This window comes from Eumetopias jubatus, unplaced genomic scaffold (genome assembly GCF_037043125.1).
Source record: "Eumetopias jubatus isolate StellerSeaLion01/CBP00866 unplaced genomic scaffold, mEumJub1_p1.0 scaffold_13, whole genome shotgun sequence".
Taxonomy (NCBI): Eukaryota; Metazoa; Chordata; class Mammalia; order Carnivora; family Otariidae; genus Eumetopias; species Eumetopias jubatus.
The window spans coordinates 64,172,773-64,196,473 of record NW_028274819.1 but is presented as its reverse complement, the minus strand read 5'-3'; the positions used below and the strand labels follow the sequence as shown (position 1 = coordinate 64,196,473).

At 38.8% G+C, this 23,701-nt stretch overlaps 1 protein-coding gene and 1 long non-coding RNA gene across 2 annotated transcripts in view; one reads left to right on the top strand and one right to left on the bottom strand.

Annotated features, from left to right (window-relative positions):
* Positions 1 to 1,046: 1,046 nt before the first annotated feature.
* On the bottom strand, positions 1,047 to 13,197 carry LOC148162668 (uncharacterized). The gene is made up of 2 exons (XR_015766596.1): positions 11,825 to 13,197; positions 1,047 to 1,799 (listed from the first exon to the last, which is right to left on the bottom strand). It is a non-coding gene; the product is annotated as an uncharacterized LOC148162668 (long non-coding RNA).
* Positions 13,198 to 13,414: 217 nt separating this feature from the next.
* Positions 13,415 to 23,701, top strand: part of RAB30 (RAB30, member RAS oncogene family) — a 78,732-nt gene continuing 68,445 nt past the window's right edge. The window contains exon 1 of the mRNA XM_028126765.2: positions 13,415 to 13,583. The gene's annotated coding sequence lies outside the window, so the exon portion shown is untranslated. The remainder of the gene's footprint in view (positions 13,584 to 23,701) is intronic.

Here is a 23,701-nt window from a genome sequence, read left to right as displayed (position 1 = left end):
GGTGTAATGATTTAGCCCTTCCTTGGATATATATATTCTCCAGAGGCTTATTAGAACTTATTAGAAAAGGTACAGTCTTAACCCAAAGACATACTTTTTTTGATAAGGAAAAGATGTACATGAAACAGTCAAACCTTATTTTTGGAAAATTATTTTTTTACCCAAAATTATGAAATATATAAAATTATAAAAGGGGCAGTACAAAAGAACTTTTTGAGGTGATGGAACTGTTCTGTATCTTGATGGTGGTGGTATTACAGGACTTTCATGCATTTGTCAAAACTCATGAAATTATATACCAAAAAGAGTGAATCTTACTGTATGTAAAATTAACAAAGAGGGTTTAAAGAGGGAAAAAGTAATTCCACAGCTCACTGATGCCCCTTAGTTCTCCTGCCTAGAGGCAATCACAATGCAATAATGGTCTTATAAAGAATGACATCCTGATGGTAGAAATTTAGTCACTGAGGCAAGTTTATTGGGGAGATATTTTTGGAAATTATTTTTTAGTCCTCTTAAACCAGGAAATGTCCTATTCCACTATAACATATTATACTGCAGGGTTTTTTTGGTTTTGTCTTTTTGGCTTACAAATATCTTTTTCCACCTCTCTCCCACAAGACAGACACCCAAGGGCATGTCTGTACCTAGTTATCTTGGTGTTCCTAGAATCTACCTAGTATATCTGACACCTAGTGGATATTCAGTGAATATTTGCCGAAGAAATAAAGGTCCTGTTTTAAGCACATAAGGAAATGTGAAAATAAATATGGTATAGCTCCTGCTCTCGAAGAAACGTACAATTTAGTGGTCAGGTACCTTCCATAGAGTTACTGCAAAAATATAAGTAGGAGATAAAAGAGGGCAGAAGGTAGGGAAAGATTGAGTGTAGGCAAAATTATGGAAGCTTTCAACCTATCTTAATGTTCTATTACGAACATTAGTGCTACAGTGTGTAACAGGAGACTTTTTAATGTCCTTTCAGAGCTGGTTGATGATGAAAAACATTACCAGGCAATAGGAAAATAGACCAGATGGATGCAGTCTATCCAAAAATGCTTTACCTAATTTTATTTTTTTAAAGATACTGAAGATGAAACCGTCTTCGACAAACTGCATCATTTTGGAATCTGTTACTAGAAAGAATCAGGTCCCCTAAGAAAACAATTAATGTCACTAAAAACCAAGTCATTCTGGGGTGCCTGGCTGGCTCCGTCAGTAGAGCAGGTGACTCTTGATCTCAGGCTCATTAAGTTAAAGCCCCACACGGGGCCTAGAGCTTACTTAAAACAAACGAACAAACAAACAAACAAAAACCTCAGGTCATTCTGGAGACATTTCACGAGCTTTCTTTAGAAGATAAACGTGTTATAGGAATGGCTTAATGGTCATGGCATTAAACACAAGGACATAAAGCTAAGCTATAAACAAACAAGATTTTATTCTCAAATATCATGGCCCTCTCTACCTCTCCCTTTCAGACTAGTTATGATATACTGGGAATCAAGGACTCCAATTCAGTCTCCTGTCCAGGCCAGGGGAAGGGGGGGGTGGGGTGGCGTTAATCAATTAATGAAAGTTCTATTTCCTTCATTGTCTGAAACAGTCCACTAGTAGAAAATCTGTCACAAAAGCATCAGATAAGGGGTGCCTGGGTGGGTCAGTCGTTAAGCGTTTGCCTTCAGCTCAGGTCATGGTCCCGGGGTCCTGGGATTCAGCCCCGCATTCGCTCCAGGAAGTTTGCTTCTTCCTCTCCCCCTGCTTGTGTTCCCTTTCTTGCTCTGTCAAATAAACAAAATCTTAAAAAAAAAAAAAGCATTAGGTGATAAGGGGTGATGTAAGTCAATGCTTACTTATAGGACTAAGCAATCCATCAAAATTTTAACTGACTTATCCATTAAACAATTTTTGCATGCCAACTGTGTAGGTACCAGGCAGAATAGCATGTTACTGATAGCATTAACATCTGACTGGTTTATTAGCCAGTCATTCTGCAGCACTGTGCTAAAAGGAAAGGAGATAATGCTTATTTGCATGAAAGAAACTTGGGTTGTTGAAGTTGCTAAAAAATAAAAAAATAAAAGGGAAGGAGAGTTAGAAGATAGAATCAAGCTGTTTCCTAGACATTGTAATCAGCTTTGAAGGAGCACTGAATATTAAAGGTGATTTTCTAACCCCGCCTTTGGCCTACAATTAGTCACTGGTTCTACCTTTTACAAGTCAATGGATGATAGTTATTTATAATTATTTTCAAAATATAAAACTGTCATGTGGCCTGCACAAGAACTACAAGTTAAAAAGAATGCTTGAGGGTGCCTGGGCGGCTCAGTTGGTTAAGCATCTGCCTTTGGCTCAGGTTATGATCCCAGAGTCCTGGGATCGAGTCCCACATCGAGCCTGCTTCTCCCTCTCTCCTTGTGCTGTCAAATAAAATCTTTAAATAGAATGGAAATAAGGTCCATACACCACATGCTGTGAAACATCCCCCGCAGGGTCCAGGGCAGCATACTGTGATTAGTATTTCTGCAGTGAAGTCAATGAATGTTCACTCACTCCTGGTAAACATAGGTAAAACCTATAAATGGCTTCACATTAGTACAGGTCAGACCAGGTTTTATTTCCCAGCTATTCAATTTCATCTATAACATGAAGTCCCGTTTAACTTCAAGTTATGGATTGACCAACATGACTGCTTCTGTATCACACGCTAATTTAGATATTGGCCTGGGTCTCCCTGTGTGAAAAGTTGAAATCATTCTTCACTTTCGTTAACATTTAGTCCAAACAATGATGCCTTTGTCTAAACTGCTTTACTGCCTTCTAAACAAGCTAGGTGAAAACATACCTATCCATGGTGGGTGGGAAGAATGGGCATTTAAAAAGCTCTATTAGCTGTAAATTACCAACACAAACCCCTGAAACTTTCAAATGCTTTTCTTGGAGGGTAGAATATAAAAGATGAAAAGATAACAAGTACATTGTGAACACAAAGCAGAGAAAATGACTTCAGCATAGACTATAACTTATCTATATTTAAAGTCTAAAAATATATATTTTTAAGACTTTGACAATATTTCTAAATAAGAACTTTTAAAGATGTGCTTAAATAGCTATGGAACTTGTTTTGTTACCCAGTCTGTTTCACATGATTGTACCTCTTTGTGAAATGTGAGAAACCACGTTTGTGTCTTGGCCAAACGGGAGGTTAAGATACTTAGGTCTGGGACAATCATTTCGTATTGTTTTCCAATTCCTCTACTAGTTAATGGGTGACTCTGGGCAGATTTGTGCCTTAATTTTAAAGTGATGGCAATTCCTATCCTCAAGGACTGTTGAATGAAAATGGTAGCTAAACTTACTAAAGGTACTAAACTAAACACAACAGCATTTATTAGCTTTCTGCTGAGGAGAAAATAAAATATCCCTCTTTATTCACTTACTGAATGTCTAAGGAAGAGCTATTTTTAATTTCTAGTTTGTGGTGGGTTAATGCTAAAATGTTTCAGCAGCATCTAGAGAAATGGAGGTACACAGATCTGAGGCTGATCAGGTAAGTAGAGATTAGCTGTGTGGCAGGCACTTTCCGAAATTTTTGGAATAGATCAGATACAATGAACAAAACAGACAAAAATCCTACCCTCATGAAGCTAACATACTAGTAGGCCCACTTGAGGATGGTAGCCCTACTCGATTTATCTGCAAGTGACATCACTTGGGTTACAAACAATCCCTCCAATCTGTTCATTATAGAGCAATGACCATCTAGTCCCTATTACAGTATTCCACACATGGTGTTGTGCCTTAATGTTCTCTAAAATTGTGAACCCCTTATGGAAAAGATCATTTATTTTATTGTTATTGAGCCCTTACTATATATCCAGCGTGGTAGATACAATCTTAAATACTAAACCCATACTTTCACACAACTGCAGCCTTTCCTCCTGTTCATCCATCATGAAACGAATGGAGTACTTTGGTACTTTTTCAGAAATAACTTTGTACTTTCTAAAAAGTATCAGTCTTCACCAGGAAAAACAATTGCATAAATCTACTTTATGGTATAGATTTTGAATTGCATCAAAAGTTTTTCAGTGCCTACGTACCTAAACATCTTACTTAGGCCTTGCATACGGCGTGAAAAAGAGAAAGTTCCTATATTAAATAGTTTAACCAGCGTTCTTAATAGATTTCAGTGGGCCCATGAATTTGGATGGGAAAAAACTGCATCTCTATTTTCAATAACTTCTAATAAAATTTGAACGTAGGAACAGATCACAGTAGTACTAGCAGTAAAAGATAATTTTTTATGGTTCAAATTGAACTATACTTTGATATATTACAACTGTTGCAAACAACTTGAAATATCATTTATGCTCACCACTGTTGAAACTGCCGATTAGAGCTACTGCTAGATCTTGTCAAGAGTTAATAAAGCATTTATATGTCCATATAAAAATTTTTGGTAACTATCACTGGCTCCCTTTGTAATCCAATATACTGTACTGTATACATTTTAAAAACTTTTTTGGAAAAGTGATCCATAGACTTCACTAGATTGACAAAGGGGTCCATGACACTAAAAACGTTAAGACTCTAATGTGTAGAGGGTCATAGTCCTCTTTCTATCTCCAGGGCATTTAACTTGGGAATTCCTCAATACATACTTACAGAATCAAAGAAATGGATTTAGGATTGAAACTGTGCCCCCAAACATTGATACTTTGGTTGTCTATAATAGAGTACTGTAGGGTTTGATTTTTTTTTAAAGATTTTATTTATTTGAGAGAGAATGAGAGACAGAGAGCACGAGGGAAGTGTCAGAGGGAGAAGCAGACTCCCCACCGAGCAGGGAGCCCAATGTGGGACTCAATCGCGGGACTCCAGGACCACGACCCGAGCCAAAGGCAGTCGCCCAACCGAGCCACCCAGGTGTCCCAGGGCTAGATTTTTTATCAAATGCTTTAGATGAAGATATTATTTGTTCATTTCCCTTAAAAAAACCTGTATTACACACCTTAATCAAGCAATACTTGTTCATGTGGTTGAGTTTGATTTTTCACTGAATATATGTATGCAGAAGTACTTTATAAATTTTGGCATCTGTGTCTTGGAATAAGAGCAGGAATAAGAGCTACTGAGCACGAAGGAGAGTTAGGAACACAAAAAAAAGGGGGCCTATCTTTAGAAGTAACTATGGCAAGTTATTTCACCTTGGTGCTTTCAAGATTAGGTAGAAAGAAATCATCTGGTTAATTTATTTAAAATGCAGACCCCCCAGGGGACACCTGCGTGGTGCAGTTAAGCATCCAACTCTTGGTTTTGGCTCAGGTCTTTTTTTTTTTTTTTTTTTTAAGATTTTATTTGACAGAGAGAGAGAGATAGCGAGAGCAGGAACACATGCAGGGGGAGTGGGAGAGGGAGAAGCAGGCTTTCCGCGGAGCAGGGAGCCCGATGCGGGGCTCCAACCTGGGATCATAACCTGAGGCAAAGGGAGTCTGATGCGGGGCTCCAACCTGGGATCATGACCTGAGCCAAAGGCAGAGGCTTAACGACTGAGCCACTCAGGCGCCCTCGGCTCAGGTCTTGATCTCAGGAGTCTCCTTAAGATTCTCTCCTTCTCCCTCTGCCCCTCCCCCCATATGCTCATGCACACACACGTATTCTAAAATAATCTTAAAAAAAAAAAAATGCAGATCCCGGATCCCACCCTCAGATTTTTAAGCAGTGTATCTAGGTGGGACACCAGCATCTGCATTTTTAGCACGCATCCCAGATTCTGACATTATACATTTTTTAAATACACAAATAGGCTGTAGTTCTATTTTGACCTCAACTAGTTCCCAAATATTTTAACAGCATGTTCTTGCCAGTATTACTGGAAAAATTACTTTCCAGTTACCTGTGAACTATTAAGTGCATTTTTTTTTAAAGATTTTATTTGAGACAGACAGTGATAGCGCATGAGCAGGGAGGAGAGGGAGAAGCAGGCTCCAGAGCCGAAGGCCAATGTTTAACCGAGCCACCCAGGTGCCCTACTACGTGTATTTTAAGTGAATTTGACACAGTACCAAAATATATTCCACAAGTTTAGGGTTATCTCAAGTTACAATGGGGTCATATGTAACTTTCAAGTTTCTACTTAGATTACTGAAAACCAGAATGGGCTCAGGCACATAAATGAACAGCCTATATAGTCTACCTCTTAGCATTGACAACTAAGTAGGTAGGTATTAATACTTAATATTAACAATCAATTACTTGCATTAACTTGGTAGTGTAAGCAGGAGTATCAAATAGGTCTCTGAATCTGGGTATAACTTTGGTCCCATTACAATAAACAATTACACAGTTAACATTTGTTTTCGTCTTTCCCTCCCTCCAGTTAGAAGTGGTAGAAGAGTGTATAGGCTTACATTCGCCAGAAATCGGTATAAAGTGTTAGCTAACTTGGGGAGTTACGCTGCATGTATGGTGCCTTACACTATGTGTTGTAGTTCGAAATGTAACTTTTATCAGAGAGCAATGCAATTGGTAGCCACAAGTGTCTTTTTTTTTATAAGTACCTCAAGTTATTTCTTCTGGTGCCTATCTCATCAAAGGAAATGAAATCACATTTGGACAGTGAGTTACAGTGTCAGGATCTAGTAATAACCAATTTCTTTTGATATTTTTGATTATACCGAATCCTTACCTGTCTTAGCTATTCCCTTCTTTTGCTGACATCTTTCCATTTATTTTGCCAGTTTTAGTTAAACCTCTGAAGGGAAATGGCAGCTCACTTAAATTATTAGGTAATGACAGTGAATCAAACAATGGAAAAGTTAGTTCATAACTGTCAGAACTGGATTTTCCACTTTTTGTTGAGTTCTGTTGCTGTTAATAAGTTAGTTGATTTTCTCTTGTGCATTTTTATGTTTCTACAATCATACCTTCCTCCCATAAATTAAAAAAATCTATCTCAGACTTCTCCTCCAGGTAATGTGTCTTGGTAATCACAGCTAGGCAAGAACAGACAAGCTTTGTTCAAGTTTAATCTCCTAGTCAAATGAGCAGTTTTCTCTAATAGTGGTTGTGAGGATCCCAGTCAGGTTTGGTTGGTAAGTATTAATGATATTGGTATAAAAGGCAAATACCACCTTTTTAGGACCAGTAATTTCTCAAAAGAAACCTAGACTCTTGGTCATTGCTATGTTTTGGAATGGTCATAAAAATGCACTATACCTCCAGCAGAAGGCTGGTTAAATATGCAGCCATGAAAGCCTTGAAGGTACACAAACAGAACAGGAACGGAAAGGAAAAATAATCAAATGAAAAGTATGGAGTTTTCAGAGAAAAAATTACCTAAGTACTTCAGAGCTCTTCCACTTTTCCCCTGGCCCAATCCTGATTCCTTTGGGAAATGGTCAAACTGCCCTGAAGTAGAGTGTGATTTTGGCCTCTAAGTAGGAGATTTAAATAAAAACCCTCTTCATTCCCACATACCCTCTTATTATTTCTCATTATTTCTTGCCTCTTCCAGAGCGAAACTTCATAAAAATAAGTTCTCTACATTCAGCACCTATTTATTTCCTCACTCCCCAAACTCCTGAAGTGTTGCATCATAGTACTCAATTCTTCAACTTTTCCATTACAAGCAACGCAGAACTCCAACAAATGCCAAACAGGTCCCAGGAATGTGAAAGAGAAGAGCAGAGTTTATCTGGAAAATGAGAAAATCCAGCAACCCATCTCACGCGAATACACAGCAACATGAAAAGCAACAAAAATTGCTCATAAATTATTTCAGGACCAGCAGGAAACAAAGAAGCAAACAATTTTGGAAAGACTCACAAAGATGAATACTGAAAACTGTTCATGGGACTGAAACTCAAAACAAGCATAATGCCCAGCATTAAATTTTATAGAGTAAACAAAGCAGACTTGAAATGAACATTCTTGCATTGAAACTGTCAAATGTAAAAGGTAATAAATGTAAAATTCATCACCAAAAGTAACACTTAACTTTCGCCACATTCACAATTGTTGAGACAGAATAAATGTACCATACTATTGTCAGTATTCCATTGAAAGAGCAGAAGGCTGGTAACTCATTTATTACTACACTTCTGTAAGATGCTAGTTTCAATATAGCAATTATAAGTGCACTAGTATGACAATGTTGTTTGCAGTTTACTTTTGTTACCACTTCTGCAATTACTTTATTTCACCATGTGTAAAAACTTTAAGAATTTGTTTTTCTCTATTTTTGTCTTATATATAAAATACTAGGAAACACAAGGAAATGGCTCTAAATATACCTACACTGAGCCAAGAGAATAAACGCCATCCAGTTCGATGAGGACAATTACTAAGAAACTGTTAAGATCCCACTTCATACTATACTAACAACTAAGAGTCTGCAGCGAGAGGGTAAGGAAGGAGGAAAGCTGAGTTTTTGGCTCAAAGTATTAAAAAAAAATTGTCACTTAGATTATATCAAAGATTATGGTTCCTAATTTTTATCTTCTGGTGGTGGAGTAGCTCAAACAAATCCCCAGGCTATTCAATTTGATAAACACCTATGTGCTAAATTCATCAATCAGGAATTAGGTGTTAAGAGGGAAAGTGATGAACATTTCCTAAAAGGTTTTAAGACACAACTCACTGAGAATTAACCTTTACAGCAAATTCAAATCCATATAGCATCCTCAAAAGACTCTATATCAAGTTAAGAATTTTAAGTATGTGCCCACTTGCATAATTGCTTACAACTGCACATCTCTATAGTTCCCTTAAAAGGCTTTATATTCATAAACATTTATATTTGATTAAATTCATCTTCACATACTTACTCTTGCAAAGAAATATTTTCTAGTGCTACAATTATCACAACCTATTAGAAATTGAAAAATAGAATCGTAGAATAAACAGAGCTCACTTTTCTGGTTAATCATTAACTATGCACATTTGGATTTAAAATCTTGACCCAGGGATGTTTACTGCATTTACCTTCAGTGGCCTATAAAATCCAGCAGCTAAAATTATGCCAATTTGTTACAAACATGAGTCAACTAAATAAGACTAGAAAACATACATTTCAGTTTCCTATTAAGTCAAAGTGTTTAAAATATGAAATATTAAAGTTCTAGAACGCGTTAAGATCTACCCTAAAGTCCAACTGCTAAACTCTGTATGTCCTACTTATTTGTGTTCACTAAGAATGTACACTAGAAAACACCTAACTTAATGTGAGGTCTGAAAAGATACATTTGGGAAAATGTTTTTTTCCCCTTTAAGTTTGCTTGTCTCAATTCTGATCAGGTTAGAGTAATTTTTAATGTAACTGCTGGGTCTGTATCACCTTTCAGTTACTGACATTCATTTCTGATAGGTAAGAAAATTAATTCTATTTTGGAAAAGATACAGAAAGGCAGACAATAGAGCTGTTCTCTCAAATTTCAGTTTGGAATATAAAAGAATTACTTTAGAACTTTGTAAGATATGAAACAATCCTAACATTTTTCATAATTTAGAACATCATTTTAAGGTAATTAACTACAGTGATTCTCAATGAAGACAGAACCTGATTTTCATAATCAACTTGGGGCTTCTTCAAGCTACACAGGTACACAAGCTAAAATTGTTATTACGTAATTTTTTTTAACTTTAGTCACTCAGGCACAACTATAATCTCTTAGAACATAACTCAGTAACAGGCATTTTACATTCCTTTTAGTACCATGGGCTGTAAAAGATTGTTGCCCTGTATCACTATATGAAAGGAAGGAATGGAACTGTATTTTGCTAGGAACTTGGTCATACAAATTTGACTTAAATTGTTGGAAGAATATATCTGAATCAATCCCTGTCCTTGGGGCTCTAACTACTCTGTGGCTAATTTTTAAAAACAGCCAATAAAAAAATTATTTACCCAACTGTTAAAAAAAACTGAAAATTTACATGTTCCAAAGTCCTTTGCTAAACACTTTACACAGATTATTTTGTTTACTCTTTATCAACATCCCCACAGAGGCTGCTATTATCAATGAAGCTTAGGATGTTACTAATGTCTGTAATACTGAGCAAACCATTTAAGATAGATTTCAAACTGAAGCAGCAGAATCCAGGCCAGTATTTCTCAAAATACTAAAGTCAATCTTCATATTCCATATATCCAAGACGGCTTCCCTCCTCTAAAGATAGATCCATTAAGTGCCTGAATCCTAGGGCTGCATTAATCATTTCAAATGCTTGTCCTCTTGGATCTTGTATTTATTCTTTAGCAGACATACATGACATAATGTTATAGGATTTTGAATGTAAAGAGCCCATATTCAGTACCAGATTAAAGGATATGGAGCTTAAAAAAAAAAAAAAGGTACTCTACTGTGTATCATTTTCCTAAATATCAAGAATACTAAGATAACATCAATAATTTAAAAAATCTAGGATTCAGGGCAAGGAAAGGACTTACTGAAAAAAAGAGAAAAATTATTTTCAGAAAATCCTAGAATCTTATTGCCTCTTTCTAGATACTTGATTCTGTTAAATATCTGAATAGCTTTATCACAATCTTGTGATAGCATGAGCTCTTACTTGGACAAGTGTCTCTTATCATTACTTTCTTGGTATTATGCTAAACTCTCTCTAAGAAATATCTAGGTAAGTCAGGATATCACAGTACTCAAGGCTAAACTGAAATCTTCTCCCCCAGTCCACCTCCTCACCAATGTATAAATTGATCTCCAGATCATTTCCTCATCTACACATTTTCAGAATTCATTTATGGGTATAATTAGTAATAAAACTAAAATCTTTGCCTAAACTTTTGTTATTACTAGTGTAATGCACCACAATAAACACCGATACAGGATGTAGAGGACAACTGTACCCTACCCCTGTATACTCAGTTTTAAGAAATAGAGAATAACTGGTTCCAACCTGGCAGAATAATTCAACAGGGATGAGTGGATGATAGCTATACATTTTTAGAGTTCTACAGGTGATTCTGACACTTAACGCTGCTGAAAAAACTCTTGCCGTAAGAGCAAATGACTCAATACTCTTTAATGAGCTACCTATAATTATAATACAAATCAACACCCTAATTGTAAGTTGTTTTATCCACCTAAGGCATTCTTAATCCCACTTTTCAGTTTTTCTAACCCAGTGTTTTCTCTGGGACACTGAGGTTATTCTTTCAGAAGCTGGTGTCACCAACTCCTCAAATACTAACTTTGTAAAAATTTCTAAGGAAGAATGCAGAATTTTTTCCCTGAAAGTTAAAGATTAAATCATGGAGTTTTTTTTAGATATTAAATAGATGCTTCATTTTATTATGGTTAGATGTCCAATGGATATAAGCCTGGAAAAACTTCAAACTACCCAAACATATGACAAATTATAAATTACAGAAATCACTGCATTATATAGGTCTAGTTTCTCACCCATAAGATATCTAAGCAATCTGCCCCACCCCCAGAAAATTTGTCTTCCATAGTAACTCAGACTGAGGTTATTGCTTATATAAAGAAATATTTTATATCACGACCAAAAGTCACTATAGGTTTGTAAAAGAAGACATACCAGCGAACCACCAACCCATAAAAATAATTTAAGAGTTTGAAACTAAGCCTAAATGCAAAGCTGTCCACTGTTTCCTCTCTGTTAAATGTAAAATACCTCTATAGTTACACTGAAGGGCAGAAAGAAAACAACAAACATTTTGTTCCCTTTCCTATACTTACCACAATTACTTGCAAAGGTGTTTCTGAACAACAGAAATATTTGTATGAACCTTTCCCAGTTTGTACTGCATGGATGAGACCAACACATATTATATTACCTTTGTTAAAAATGAAACAAAGCCTTGTGTCCAGAAACATGACAGACGATGATTCTTCTGTTTTTGTAGTTATCATCTGTATACATCTGAAAGACTGTTTCTACCATGTTTTATTATTTTCAATCACTCTGCCTAGCTTTTCCGGATAGGAGAATCCATCCATCAGCTGTAATATTACTAACTACTAACAGAGAGGTGAAATGCATATCCTTAATGACCCAAAGTAACAAGTTAATAATTTTGTTTTCAGAATAACTGTGCAAAAGGGAGGGAGAAAAACATAAATATATCGCATTTTTAACCCTTCAGACACCCTCAGGAGGAAAAGGAATTTTCCATCTTTCATAGTGTAGACAGACTCTGAAAAAGAACAAATACACAGCATTGTTTTAGTAACACAATTGGAAAAAAAATACAGTTCATTTGAGATACTGAGCAAGGCAACTTAAAGACCAGTAAGTTTGGTTTCAGTTACTTAAAAATAATTAGTTCTTAAGGTAATTGTATATATAGAGTACCACAAATTAAACACTGTATTTTTAAAATAAGTTGGTGATCCATGCTAACGAACATCCTGCCTTCTCAGTATTTTAGCGTACACTCTTAAGTTTATCCAGGAACCCACGTTACTTCGAAACCGACCGCTAGCGGTCAATAGGGCTATCATCAATAATATCCCTGGCACTTTAAACCGGCTGTTACTCCTTTAGACTCCTTTATACCTTAGTCTTTTCTTAATTGGGGCGCCAAAGCACCGTCCCTTTCCAGGTTGGCTACTAGAGCCAAAATCGATTTCTTTGGACCCTTTTGGCAAGTCATTCTTGTATGAAAAGCCAATGAGGGTCCGAAACCTTGCGGAGGAGTAAGGAAGGTTGGAATATAAGTGACAAAAAGATAAAAATAAAATCGGGAGGTACAACCCAATTCCGTGGGTGGAAGCTGGCTTCTCCGACCGAAGTGAGAAGGGTCGCCGTCCCGGGTCTCCGCAGCCCAACAAAGACGCCAACCGCTCCGAGGGTCCTGTTAGCGGGCCTAAGTGATGCTCTGGGCCCAGAAGTAAACTGACAATCCCTTAGTAACGAAAAGGACCATGACGGGTAGGGTGCCTATACAACCTGCTGGACCGTAAGGCCGAGGCCCAGTCGACCTCTTGATACTGCCTCCAGCCGGATCCGCCCTACAATGTCCCCAGTTGCCGCGGCCACACCCGGTTCCCCAGATTTGGGCCCTAGGCTCTCCAACCGGTTTATCCTCCACCTCACCGTCCCTACCGCATCACCATTCGGCTCGCGCGCTGCCTAAAACCTCTGCCAGCCTCCGCCGACTATTCCTGGCACTCCTAACATGGCGGCCACGTCCCCTTCGCTCCTTTGGCCCACTCTGGGCGCGACCGACTTTGGCGCATTTTGGGCATTGTAGTTTCCGCGATAGTCTCGGTGTCCTGCCAGGCCTTTAGAAGACTACGATTCCCAGAATGCACCGCTCCTGAGCATGGCTATTGGGGCCTTTCGGACAGAGGGATGATGTCATTGCAAAAACCCCACTGCATTCATTGTGCTACGGTCTATCCACCCCCCTGCTGCTGCTGGGCTTGCGATTGCCGCTTGCTCCAGCTGAGCTAAGAGTAGCAGCAGCACCAGGGCAGGGACTGACTCCAGCCCTTCGACTTAGGACATCGCAACACGTTCCCTTGCCTGCGTGACTCATTCGCACATCAGTTCTGTTTATGCCTGGGGTGGGGAGAAATATCCCAAACCAGGTGAGTTGAAGTGATTTATTCAAAGGGTTCTACCAAGTTATTCCTCCCGCTTAATTCTCAAGGCTTTCTTTTGGGAAGATGGGGGCGGGAGGATTGGAGAGGTGTTCTCAAGTGCTGCTAAGTGAAAAGCTCTGTGCAATTTGGGTCACTGCAAAGAACAACTCTAGCAACCTTCCCCCGCCGGAGGACTGATTCCTGCCAATTCCCTAGTCGCAACTCCCCTCAACCTTTTTGAGGATTGGAGAGGGGGGCTGGGTTGGGGAGGATGTTGGGAAGTGCTCTTAGAAAATCAGAAGACAGAGGTGGGGGACTGCAGTCCTGTCACATACGGCCCCGAGTGCTGAGGTTTGAGTGGGAAGGGGTGATGCGTGGGGAGAAATGGAGACAGTGATTTAATGTGGTTGCACTACTTTAGAACATTTCTATGTCGCTTGGGCAAGTACACGCTATTTATTTTTAAGATGAGCGTGCTTCTGAGTAGGTTAAGTTTTGTGGGGCTCTATTTTATGTGTGTGTGTCTGTGTCGTTTGTCTCGCCTTTTCTGCTGATTTGAGGTGACAGTGTCCTTTAATGGTGCACTCCCCTGCCAGTCAGAAACATTTCACGTGTCTGGGGAAGCTTCTTTTAGGCTGCTGGAAGCAGCATTTTTGTTAAGTGTTTTTCTTCTTCCCAATGCAGGATTGTTTGGAAGTGGACAGATTTGTGCTCGTGTGAGTGTTTTAAATTATGTTGCAGTAGGCTCTTTGCCACTGACAATGGTACCATAATTAGCTGCCTTTTCGTGAAGCACAGTCACCTGTCACAACTAACGGTTTGGAGAAGGGGTCATTAGGGAAACCCTGGTTCATTTTAACGCATTAGGGAAAGGGAAAGTTAGAAGCACTGTTAACCTTCATTTGCCATTACTGAAAGGTACCCAAAAGGTATCTTCTGAGAGGAAGAGTGATCCTGGCCAGGGAAACCAAGGCGCATAGAAGTGGGGGTTTTTTTGGTTTGTGTTTTGGGGTTTTGTTTTTGAGCGAACTGACACATTTAATAGGACGGAAAGCATTCTGGCTTACATGATTTTGGCTCTTGTGAGAGTTATTAGGATGATTAGTGCAATAAATGTTACTTTGGGATAAACAGCTGGCTGACTCCAGAACAGATGGGGCCAGTCTTAGCTGAGAGATCTACAACCTTGGAAATGAATGGACTTGGGGTCAGCCACACCCCCTCCTGGAATGTCAAAAGAAGGAGAAATGTCAAAGCATTTTATGCTTAACTCTAAAATGCCAAACCTTTTTATAGCCAGGTCAGGCATTGGGTGAAAGTCATTCCTGGTTATCTTCTGCTGCTGAACAAATTTTCTTCATTTTCCATTCAGACCCTTAGGTCTCCAAAGTTGCAGCTGGGTGATGCTTCGTTAAACGCTGCTTGTTACTGAATGCAAAGGACAGTCCATTGTATGGGCTTTGTAGTAGAGAGATTTATTGAGATGCAATGAGCAGCTTTGGGATTTGGGAAAAGACTGCCTGGCTTTGCTTCTCTGTATGTTTTTCTGATGCTTACTGTCTATTCTCCTGGGCACCTTACCCTTTTTGTCTGTACCTTCCTTACCCCACCCCTCTATGTCCCTTGAAGTTCTTTCGGTTTCTTTTCCTGTTTCTCCATTTACAATTCTCACTTTTCCTCTCTGTTTCAAAATTTCCCTCTTATCACCAATACATCAAGTCTCTCTAAGTCTTTTTCCAATCTCTGAATACCCTCCTCACCCCTTCTTTACCTCACCCAGAAACTCCAGGGTAGAGGTAGACTGTGCAAGTATTTATTCCACAGAGTCCTCTTGGAAGCTTTGACTTTTCTTTTTTCTTGCAGTGGGTGCTAGGCAGGATGAGCAGCAATGAGCCTGACCCTTTGGCCTGGTTTGTGGCTTCTGTGACAGACATAATTTGGCCTCAGCAGCTTGTGGACAATGCAGTGTTGCAGCTGAGCCATGTCACTGTAGTTTTCATTGGTACCTGTATTAAGAACTGCCAGTGCATTAGCAAGGTTTTAAAATACTATATATGAGGGGCACCTAGCTGGCTCAGGAGGAAGAGCATGTGACTCTTAATCTTGGGGTTGTGAGTTTGAGCCCCACATTGGGTGTATAGAGATTACTTAAATAAATAAAAACTTAAAAAGAAGGGGCACCTGAGTGGCTCAGTCAGTTAAGCATCTGCCTTCGGCTCAGGTCATGATCTCACAGTCCTGGGATCGAGCCCCGCATCAGGCTCCCTGCTCCACGGACAGCCTGCTTCTCCCTCTCCCTCTGCCACTCATCCTACTTGTGCTCTCTCTCTCTCTCTCAAATAAATAAATAAAATCTTTAAAAAAGAAAAAAAAAACTTTAAAAAAATCAAATGCTTTACACGAAATGTTCTCTTAATTCCCAAAGGAATAAAAAGACTTCAAAGGGCTTCTTCCTCATTTAATACTTTTTTTTCCCCTGATTCCTGCTCCAGTAAGTGGTGGGAAAGCCATCTTTTCTGTTGATTGCTGAGGAGCAATCCAGGTGGACAAACTGCCCATTTGTTTTATTTTTTTGAAGACACTTGGAGTAGCAACAGTGTTCCCTCCTGTGGTGTCTTCTTTATGGGTGAAAAAAAATTTTTTTATTTGTTCTCTTAAGGAGAAGGGTGTGGTGGTGGTTATGTTTGCTGTTTAACGTTAATGCTTTTCCAGGCATAGGTCTAACTGTTGTTGGTATGGAGGCAACTAGTGTGACAGGCAGATTCAGAAGTTGTCTTCCTAGACCTCTCTCTCACCACCTTCTCATTCCTAATTTTCTTATTTTAAGATGCTCCATCTCCTACCCACACTGTTTAGTGTTTTGGGGGGACAAATGAGCTGAATGATGGGTTAGATTTGTCTCCATCACTATGTCTGTGACCTTGAATAACTGTGCATTTCTTTCTGCCTCTGTTTACATATTTGCAAATGGATAATGATCCTTGCCCCTTGGCTTACTTAGCCAAGTAGTTTGCTCCCAGCCCATAATTCTGATGACAAATATTAATTGAACAGCTACTGTGTTTTAAGAACTATGGATACATCAGTGGAAAGAGAAGCTTCCCTGGGTGCCTCAGTTGGTTAAACGTCTGACTCTTGATGTTGGCTCAGGTCATGACCTCAGGGTTGCGAGATGGAGCCCCACATTGAGCTCTGCACTCAGTGTGGAGCCTGCTTGAGATTCTTTCTCCCTCTCCCTCTGCCCCTCCCTCTGCTTGCTCGTGCACATGTGTGCTTTCTTTCTTTCATTTTTTTTAAATTAACATATAGTGTATTATTTGTGTCAGGGGTACAGGTCTGTGATTCATTAGTCTTACACAATTCACAGCACTCACCATAGCACATGCCCTCCCCAATGTCCATCACCCAGCCACCCCGTCCCTCCCACTCCCCTCCACTCCAGCAACCCTCAGTTTGTTTCCTGAGATTAAGAGTCTCTTGTGGTTTGTCTCCCTCTCTGGTTTCAACTTGTTGCATTTTTCCCTACCTCCCCCTATGACCCTCTGTCTTGTTTCTCAAATTCCTCATATCAGTGAGATCATATGATACTTGTCTTTCTCTGATGACTTATTTCGCTTAGCATAATACCCTCTAATTCCATCCACGTTGTTGCAAATGGCAAGATTTCATTTTTTGATGGCTGCATAATATTCCATTGTATATATACCTCACATCTTCTTTATCCATTCATCTGTTGATGGACATCTAGGCTCTTTCCATAGTTTGGCTGTTGTGGACATTGCTGCTATAAACATTGGGGTGCATGTGCCCCTTCGGGTCCCTACATTTGTATCTTTGGGATAAATACCCAGTAGTGCAATTGCTGGGTTGTAGGGTAGCTCTATTTTCAACCTTTTGAAGAAACGCCATACTGTTTTCCAGAGTGGCTGCACCAAGCTTGCATTCCCACCAACAGTGTAAGAGGGTTCCCCTTTCTCCACATCCTCGCCAACATCTGTCGTTTCCTGACTTGTTAATTTTAGCCATTCTGACTGGTGTGAGGTGATATCTCATTGAAGTTTTGATTTGTATTTCCCTGATGCCAAGTGTATCTTTCTAAATAAATAAATAAATAAAATCTTCAAAAAAGGAGAAAGAAAGAGAATCATCCCCTGCCCTATGGAATTTCTGTTCTAATAGGGAGACAATCATTGGACAAGTAATCACAGTGTGATGAGTGTTATTACCAAAAGGGGATGTACTATATGGTGGAATAGGAGTGCCTCACTGGTACTTCACCTTCTCTAGGGAAATCAGGGAAAGATTCCTGTAGGAGGTGACACTTCAAGAAACTTTAAGAGTGAGTGGAAGTAATTAGGGTTGACAATGAGAGGTGCTTACAGGGAGACAGAGGATTTCTGACAAGGGAAACTGCATGTTCAAAGTACAAAGGAAAGAGTGGTAAATATGAGGATTTGAAAAGAGGTCAGTCTGTATATGGGAATAGAGCAAGGGGAGAGACCAAACCAGACTGGAGAGGTGGCAGAGTCTAGAAAGTGGGCAGTTTTCTGAGCCTCGCGTGAATTTTGGTCTTTATCCTAAGAGCAATGGGAACCTAATAAAGGGCTTTAAATAGCTAGGTGAATTATATATGTAGAATGATATGAAAAACATCACCTTGGCTGTTAAGTGAAGAAGAGATTGGAGAATATTGGCCAAAGTCAATGTGTGGAGGACAAGTAGAAAGTCATTCTTGTAGTCTATGTGAGGGATAATGGTGGCTTGGATTTAGGGTGGTGACAGAGGGCTTGGAAAGAAGGAAAGAGATTAGGGAGATGCTAAACTTGAACATTATAATTGATAAGATTACTGATGGATTGGATGTGGGGATAGGGAGAAGGGGGAGTAGAGATGTACTTGAATTTTTCCTTGAGCAACTGGGAATGCCATTTTCAGAAAAAGAGAACACTGGACAGAGACCAGATTTTTGTTTGTTCAAGAAGGAGGGACTTTTGGCCATGTTGAGTTTGAAGTTCCAGACAGACATCTAAGATCTTTCTCTCCTTCACCCTGTCTAAGTGTAGGATGTGGCATAGTGGACTTGAAGGGAGCTCTGGTGAGGCTTGCTACTTTTTTATTAGCTGTATGATGTTGGACATATTATATTCTTTTTCTGAACTTTAGTTTCCTTATTTGTGAAATATGTTAGTCTTCTAATTTATACTGATTTTCCCCTAGCTGTATATGTATGGTGCTAAGAATACAGAATTGAATAAGATAGTGTTTCCTTTGAAAGAATTCACTCAGGTGAGGGAGACAAACATAAGTAGCTACATAAAAAGAGTTATGTGGGCCATGCTAGGAGAGCACAGCCCCAAGGAAGGCTTTCCTTCTTTCTTATTGGTGAGAGGGTTAGGAGACCTTTGACCTGAGACATGAAGCAAGAAGGAGCTCTCCAGACCATTCCCAGGCACCTCATAGCATGTCTTGCAAAGATTAGGGACTCCGAATGTTTGTTGATTGAGTATATTAACTTAAGCCACTGAGGGTCCATTCAAAGGAAATATCAATGCATTGGAAGAGGGCATTTAGTAATGCAAGTGTCAAATCTGAGACACTTTTAACAAATCCATTGAAATGTATTCCTGATACCTGCACCCTTTGAGGTGTTATGTAGATGACTCGTAGGGAAAGTGAGAAATATTTCAGATCTGGTTTCTTTTTGGGCTGAACTTCCTTTATTCAAGTTAGTTTCTCAAAAAATAATTTTATAATTGTATAGAGTTCCCTAAATCAATGGGTCTCACACTTATGAATTGTATAGATAAGCAAAATGACAAAAAATAAGGTAAAATTGGCTGAGCTATTGACAATAGTTATTTTTCTATAGTAGAGATAGATTTTTTAAAAATGACCCCTTCACTTTTATCTCATAAAATAAAGGACATTTAATAACACAAGTTGAGGGAGACCATACTTTTAAAATTAACAATATATTGAACTTTATGAAAAATTCTCTACATTGTCTTTATTTTTCTCATTTTGTTGCAGACTAGTAAAAAAAAAAGATGAAAAAAACATTAGAATGTTATAATAATTTATGGAACCATTGCCGTATTTTCTTGGCTATGGTGGAAATGTGGCCCATCTCCAAATAAGAACACTTCCAAGTATGGAAGAATTTTGTATAGACCACAGATAATTTATTTTCAGTTCCTTCTCCATAGTAATCTAATTGCTGAAAACTAGATAGGTCTACTCAAGGTGTGTCTAAGGTCACAGTTCTTCACTTGTCCCTGGAGGATCCTCACAAAGACTGTGATCCCTGGGATCATATGTTAAAGTGTGTGTGTATGAGAGAGAGAGAGAGAGAATTCACATGCATATATTTTTCTATCACTATATATGTGTCTTTGGGCAAGTTATTTAACTTCTTTGAACCTCAGTTTTTTTGCAAGATTGTTATGAGGTTTAAATGAGATAATACGTTTTAAATGTCTGGCACTATGCCTGGTATAGCTGATGCTCATAGTAACTGTTTTTAACATTATATTTATTTCTTGGTTTAAATATTTTATTTATTGGCTGATCCTTGCTCAGTACCTATAGTGGTAACACAAAGAAAAAGATAACAGTGTAACTAGACAACCTGATGCAATGAGAAGTAAACAACATCACTGATGCAGAATTCTTGCCAGAAATGCTTAACCTAAATCTAATCATGAAGAAATAATCAGGCGAATCCAGACTGTGGGACATACTGCAAAACAGCTGGCCTGCGATCTTTGAAAATGTCAGTGTCATGAAAGACAACCAAAACAAAATAAAACAAGATATATAGGGGACTGATCTAGATTAAAGGAGACCGGAGCTATGACAACTAAAAGCAACATGTAACCCTTGATTGGATTCTGGACTTAAAAAGAAAAAAGAAAAAAAAAGCTGTAAGGGACATTTTGGGGGCAAATGGGGAAATTTGAATGGGAGTTGTATATTAGATAATCAGTAACAATGTTAGTTTTCTTGGATGTGATAATGCTTCCATCTGCTTAGCCTGACATGCTATGGATATTGGTGTCTAGATCAGTTGCCATTCCTGAATGTCGTCGTTAGGAATGTCACACCAAAGCTAGAAGACATCAAGGGCTGCTTCAGAAGGTAGTGATTTTCTTGGTCACTGCAAGTATTTAATCAGCCTACAGGCTGTAATACCACTTACTGGGAATATTGTAAGCGATTTTTAAATGTCCTTTCTAGGGGTGCCTGGGTGGTTCAGTTGCTTAAGTGTTCGACCCTTGATTTCAGCTCAGGTCATGATCTTGGGGTCCAGAGATCGAGCCCCACATCGGGTTCCACACTCAGTGCAGAGACGCTTGTGCTCTCTCTCTCTCTTTCTCAAATGAATAAATAAACAAATAAATAATATTTTTTAAAAAGTGTCCTTTCTAAACACTATCCTGTCATTCATCTGCAAGAAGAATGCAAACTTCTAGAGCTGGTACTCTACCTTTGATATCACTAGAGGTAGTAATACAGGTGGAGTACTAGCTGCTTCCAAAGTGAAGAGGAAAGAATGGCAAGGGGCACATAAATATATATATCTTAAATTTTTTTTGAGTCTAGACATAACATAAGATTAATCAAAATTTATTTTAGAAATGCACAAGGAACTGGATAGGGGAAATTCCCCTTAATTCCACCTCATAAAGTTAATCAACTTTGAGGTTTTGATGTATATTCCTCTGTCATTTTTTCCCCACCCATATACTAATGATATTATTATATATAATTCTGCTTGCTGTCTCTTAATATATTTTGAGCAGTTGCCCCACATATTTGCATGTCGCTCTAACTTACCTGTTTTCATGGCTATTAGGCACCGCTTCAGTGAGCATTTGACAAGGCATCCTTTTGTGATGAACTTGTGGGAATATTTCTGTAGAATACATTTCTGGGGGTAGAAATGCCGGATCAGAGTTCCTCTTTAATTGCCCCCTGATTTAAATTCTTATCATTTCTACATACCTTTGCCAAGTCCATTAGCCACTTGAGCTAAACTCTTACTAAAGGAAGGAAATTGTGATGGGTGAACAGAAAGTGGGCAAAAATGGAATCACAGAGTTCCTGCTGGTTTTTGTGAAGGCTATAATAATAAAGGTTAGTATATAAATAATATGGAAACCTCTGGAAGAGAGAAATAAAATACATCATCTCTGCCTACAACACAGTATGATATTTAAAAAGTGAACTGAAACAATAAAGCAACCAAGAGTTTTCCCCAGAAGATTCTGCAGAAAATTTTTATTTTTGAGTTATGATTAGCTTCACTAAAATGTGGCAGCATCAACCTTGAGATGAAAATAACCCCTTCTGCTCACTTCCTCTCTATCTCAGTCACACCACCACACTAGAAAGGGGAATTTAAGCTCCACTTTTTAAATATCTGAACCAGGTGGGTAAAAGGTCTGATTGTTCATCTTTCTGAATATTGATAGAAGCAATCCCAGGCAGATTTTTGGCATTTTTCTGTAGAACAGGTATGAATTTAGGAGTGGTCATCAGTGACTCACTGTGCCCTAGCAGAGACCCTAGGGAAGAGACTGTGAGAATCACAAGCTATGAATTATTTCTGTTCTTATGTGGCTGGGTGGAGCAAACACAGATTTGAGCTCTGCACTATGTGGAAATTTATCTTTTCAAGTCTCAGTTTCTTCTTCTGTAAAATGGGGGTTATTGTGACACCAAGATGAGATAATGTATATAAAAGGACTTTGGCAAATTTATATGTACATAAATACATGCTGTTGTTAAGGTGCTGCTGTGTCTGACTGGGCCATCTCATGTCATTCTTTCCTTTAATTCCAATGGCATTTATATGCCAAAAGATTTTTTAAGGCATTCTGTCTCATAATGTCTTATTGTTACTTCTTCAACATTTGTGAGCATAAACTAAATGCAAGATTCTGTGCTGGGTTTTCTGGTAAGTAAATAAAGATGAAACCATCAGGAGCCTCTCTTTATCCCCACTTTTTTTAAAAATCTTTTAATTGTTATGTTAATCACCATACATTACATCATTAGTTTTTGATGCAGTGTTCCATGATTCATTGTTTGTTCATAACACCCAGTGCTCCATGCAGAACATGCCCTCCTCAATACCCATTACCAGGCTAACCCATCCCCCTACCTCCTCCCCTCTAGAACCCTCAGTTTGTTTTTCAGAGTCCATTGTCTCTCATGTTCATCTCCCCCTCTGACTTACTCCCCTTCATTCTTCCTCTCCTGTTATCTTCTTTTTCTTTTTTCTTAAAATATGTTGCGTTATTTGTTTCAGAAGTACAGATCTGTGATTCAACAGTCTTGCACAATTCACAGCGCTCACCGTAGCACATACCCTCCCCAATGTCTATCACCCAGCCACCCCATCCCTCCCACCCCCAACCACTCCAGTAACACTCAGTTTGTTTCCTGAGATTAAGAATTCCTCATATCAGTGAGGTCATATGATACATGTCTTTCTCTGATCGACTTATTTCACTCAGCATAACACCCTCCAGTTCCATCCACGTCGTTGCAAATGGCAAGATCTCATTCTTTTTGATGGCTTCATAATATTCCATTGTGTATATATACCACATCTTCTTTATCCATCCATCTGTCGATGGACATCTTGGCTCTTTCCACAGTTTGGCTATTGTGGACATTGCTGCTATAAACATTGGGGTGCACGTACCCCTTCGGGTCCCTACATTTGTATCTTTGTGGTAAATACCCAGTAGTGCAATTGCTGGATCGAATGGTAGCTCTAATTTCAACTGTTTGAGGAACCTCCATACTGTTTTCCAGAGTGGTTGCACCAGCTTGCATTCCCACCAACAATGTAGGAGGGTTCCCCTTTCTCCACATCCCCACCAACATCTGTCGTTCCCTGACTTGTTAATTTTAGCCATTCTGACGGGTGTGAGGTGGTATCTCATTGAGGTTTTGATTTGGATTTCCCTGATGCCAAGCGATGTTGAGCACTTTTTCATGTGCCTGTTGGCCATTTGGATGTCTTCTTTGGAAAAATGTCTGTTCATGTCTTCTGCCCATTTCTTGATTGGATTATTTGTTCTTTGGGTGTTGAGTTTGATAAGTTCTTTATA